The following is a 4,571-nucleotide window of genomic DNA, read 5'->3' as shown; positions in this document are numbered from 1 at the left end:
TTTTATGCGTAGCTGCAGAGTAGGACAAAGCCAGCAATTGAAACCCAAAAGTGCAACATGAATTTTTAGCATTTACCAAAAAAATGAAATATTCATATGCATTCATATGTATGTATATACAATGCTATGAAACAAATATAGGGCTTCTAACTCAGCCTAAGATTCTTCCTTTTCCCCATATATGGTTCATTCGTATTTGAAATCAATGAACTCTACAGATCAACTCTTTCATGGATTTTTTTTTTTTCTATATATTGAAATTAGTGATCTCTAACTCTTTGAGTCTCTGAGGTATTGGTTAATATTTGTTTGTTTGTTTTTTTTTTGTTTAATTTAGACTGTTAAAGTCTAAGTAAGTTAGAATTACTTTCCGACTTTTAAAGTTTTACCTAGATAAAAATAAATGAACAGAGTCATACTATATTCACATGAATTGAACTGCTTTGCCCAAATAAAAAGTAATTTCATTAATACTAAATTGAAAAAGTTGGTTGGTCTTGCACTTGATGAGAAGAAGGCAAGACAGAGTAGAGGCATGAAAATGAAGTAGAAAAAAAGGAAGCAAAATAGAGAACCAACAAGTGTTGAATCAAAAAAGATTTTAAAAACAAATAAAAAGAAAAATTGCTAATGTAATGATGTGAGATGAAGAGAACAAAACAAAAATTAAGAAGAAGTACGTACCTGTTACCATTGTTCCCCAATTACAAGGGAAGGCACATGTTGGATTTTATAGAAATCCTCTCCTCCTTCCTCAAGCTTACTACAGAATGTAGGAGGCATTGATACAATGGTTAATTCTTGAGTGTACTCACATATCTCAGCCCGTCTGGTAATGTCGTCAATCCTCTGCAACTCAAAATTTACAATCGGCAGAGATTAGGCATGGCTCCTTCCTCCACTCTCCACTCTATTATTTTATCCATGCCAAAAAGGGAAAGAAATTGAAGATGAGGAAAGCCTCCTTTGGAGAAAATCAGTATCTTTGTATTCTCCTCGAAAGTGTCTCTTCTAAAGGAAATAGTTGTTAGATTTGGCAGTTTCTCTAGCATTCCCATATGGAAGTCCTTGAGACGACAATCCATCAATGTTAACTTGGTGAGGTATGGATAGTGCTGGAACTCTTTCGGTAATTCTACTGTTGGCCCAAACAGAAACAGCTTGTATATATGACGACAGCTTGATACTATTTGCGTAACCTCCCTACAAATATTCATTCCAACACTGTTGTACACATACAGAGACCGTATACGGTTAAGTGTGCTGCTTGTCGCTTTTAAGATTTCGTCCAGGTTAAGCGGTCTTGATAAGTTTATGTTCAATTTTCTGAGATTAGTTAATTCAGCAACATCATTCAAATCACTATAGCCAGTTAAAACAGAACATAACGTCTGTAGTTTGCGAAGAGGAGATAGTTGCAGTTTATCCTCTGTTCTGTAATTCCAGGGTAAATATAAATGTCTTAACGGTTTCATCTTCCTTATCACATTTGGGATGACCAAATAATCATTATGAACACGAAAATCAAGAGTTTGCAAACCTATCAAATTACCAAGGAATGATGGAAAGGAATTTATATCACTATCCCGTAGACTTGAAAACCTTAAATGGACCATATCCCCAATTTCAATGGGCAGCTCTACTTCTACTTCGCTAATTCCTTCCACCTTTAAAACTTTAAGAAATTTGAAATCCTTGAACAGAGAATGTATCAATTTGTCACCTTTTGGCATCCATCCGTTTAGGCCAAAGAATAATAGAGACCTAAGGTGGCAATTCCTCTCATCTCTTGATGGAACCAATTTATCAGCATTCTCATCGAACTCTGCCCATTGGTGTTGCCTCCGTAGCCATGGACAAAGAAAAAGGATGCATTGCCTCATTTCCTTGCGCAAAATTGACTATTTGGAGAAAATTTTCCTCTTACGCCTTTGACAGACACAAGTCTCTCATAAGATCATGCGTCCGACAAGTTTTGATTCTAGTTGAACCCTGCTCTCCAACTTGAACCATACACCTTTCCACTAACTCATTCAAGCAAATGTATGCTGTATCCTCCATTGTTTCTCCTAAGCCTTGTTTTTGTTGTGTTGAAGAGATAAGACCTTTTGCTAGCCATAATTGAGTCAATCTTTTGACTAGAATCTCAGAATCCTCTGGATATATAATGGCCTAAATATTAAAAGCACGGTTTTAAGTTATATGGTAAATGATCATAACTCAATGCTAACACCCATGATGCACCTGCATATTCTTGGTTCTGATCTATGCCTCTCCTTATGTTGTTACAATTATCTGAAATTAACTTCATGTAATTTCAATAATTATCCGCCCACTTGGGGTGGATACTATCTTATCTCAGCTGATTGGATAAAACCCATATCTCAGTTAAGAGATAAGGATGGCAGATGGGGATTGTGGTCTTTGAATTTGAATTCAAGCAGAGACCCAATCTCACCACACTTATGATACCTCTCTCTAGGAAACCACAAGAAAAAGAGAAAGTCTGATGGTAGACTTATATATAAATACTCATGCATATACTCTTCAGTAACTCAACCTTAGACAATTCACCAAAAGAGTCTGGGAGCTTTGGGATCGTGGAAATCTTGGGATTTGACTTTCATAGCAATTCCCTTACCTTGGAGACACAAGAACGTGCACAGAAGTTGTGATTTCCGTTCCACAGCAGCTGGGTTGATTACTGCACATCGAGGTGGTTACACTAATTCAAAGACACTTCCGCACGGTAAGTAATCTGAACTGGAGTTTGATTTCCAATTGGCATTTGATTTCCAATTGACATTCGATTGTTGTACTAATATACATATGAGATATCAACTGATACATTACGGAATGTAAACTATTACATAGATATAAATTTATAACATTGGTATCAGAGCTTCATCTTCGATGATTCGCCTCTTTAATAAGATGCATGTTTTTGGATTTCCTCCTTTGAAGAACCATCAGAGAGAGTCTTTCTTTTGTGCATATCTTTGATATATATATATATATGCTATATGAAATATGCTATCTGAAATGAAATATGCTATATGTTATGAAATATGCTATTTGATGATTAAATAGGAGGATTCTGTACAATTTGATATATATATATATATAGATCTTGACTTATATATATATATATGTTATATGTTATTTCACTTCCTCAAGAGCTTCTTTTTATAGTCTTTGTGAAATTATTTTTGATGGGTGCTGAGCGAAACTTGAAATGTAGTGATTTGTTTGGCTGATGATGTATTACATACCATACTTAATTTTATGTCGTGCTCATGCTTGGCTCATCTTAAACTCATATGCTATTGTGAATGTGCATTCTAAATAAGTTATATGGACAGAAGCATGTTTTCTTTTTGAGAACTCATGCTTAGATATTTATTTCAAAGATTAATTAAAATTGTTTTTGGACCTATGTTTTTTGAGTGATGATTATGAGCACTGCAATTTTTCGATCTCAAATCATAGGAAAGGAAGTTGTTTTAATTAAACTTTAGAATAAATAGAAAGTGTGTATTTTTAACAAATCTAATATCAAATCTTTCGCATATTGTCTAGATTCAATGGCTGCAAAAAATGTTGTTGCTGATCTCACTAAGGGTGAGAAGCTCATTGGAACCAACTATGACATATGGCAGAGGAAGATTCAGTATCTTCTTAATGAGCAAGAGCTTCTGGACACCTTGACCAATGTTGTTGCCCAACCTGAAACTGGGACAATAGCCCAACACCGCCGTGAACTTGAGGCCTACAATGCTTGGTTTAAGAAAGATTGCAGCACGCGCTTTATTATGTTGAGCAGCATGTCTGATGATCTTATTGGAGAGTATGAGAACTTCCAAACTGCCAAGGATATGTGGGACCAGCTGAGATTTGATTTTGGTGGTACTTTTACCACTCGGCTCAGAAGCCTAGTGCTGAAATTTGAGGTGTACCGAAAGGACCCTAAGCACTCGATGGCTGAACACCTTCGGGTGATGTCTGGTCTAATTCGTGACCTCAGAGCTGCTGGAAACAATCTCAGTGATGAGCAACAAGTTCAAGCTGTCATCCGATCACTGCCTGAATCATGGGGGCCTATGAAATAGATCATGACCCATAATGAGAGTATAAAGAACTTTTCTGATATCTCTCGACATGTTGAGCTGGAAGCAGAGCGCCAAGAGGCTACCAATGCTACTGTACTTGTCGCCCAAGGTGGCTCGCGTAAGACAAATAGGTCTAGGCGAAATGACAAGGGAAAGGCATTCCAGCAGGGTGGGGCAAAGGCCCTTGCTGCACGCTAAGGTTAATAAAGGCACCAAGCAGCGTAGAGGCAAGCGTGGTGGGAAGAAAGATATGTCCAAGGTCAAATGCTATAACTGTGAGAAAATGGGCCACTTCGCTCGTGATTGTACTGAGCCGAAGAAGGTACATTCTGATCCAAACTCTCTCTACATTTGTGTAAGTTCTCATGTTTTAGTTGCTTATACATCCATTGATTGGGTTGTAGACACAGGAGCAACCAGACATGTGACGCGAGATCGAGTAGGATTCATAGATTATCGTCG

General features: G+C 37.0%; 1 pseudogene; it reads right to left on the bottom strand.

The window, feature by feature from the left end:
• Positions 1 to 687: 687 nt before the first annotated feature.
• LOC147277518 (putative disease resistance RPP8-like protein 2) lies at positions 688 to 1,883 on the bottom strand (annotated as a pseudogene).
• Between the last annotated feature and the right edge of the window lie 2,688 nt (positions 1,884 to 4,571).

The sequence above is a fragment of the Dryas octopetala genome, chromosome 8 (assembly GCF_963921425.1).
Source record: "Dryas octopetala chromosome 8, drDryOcto1.1, whole genome shotgun sequence".
In the NCBI taxonomy this organism is placed as follows: Eukaryota; Viridiplantae; Streptophyta; class Magnoliopsida; order Rosales; family Rosaceae; genus Dryas; species Dryas octopetala.
Note: the sequence above shows the minus strand (reverse complement) of the source record. Positions and strands in the feature narration are given on the sequence as shown.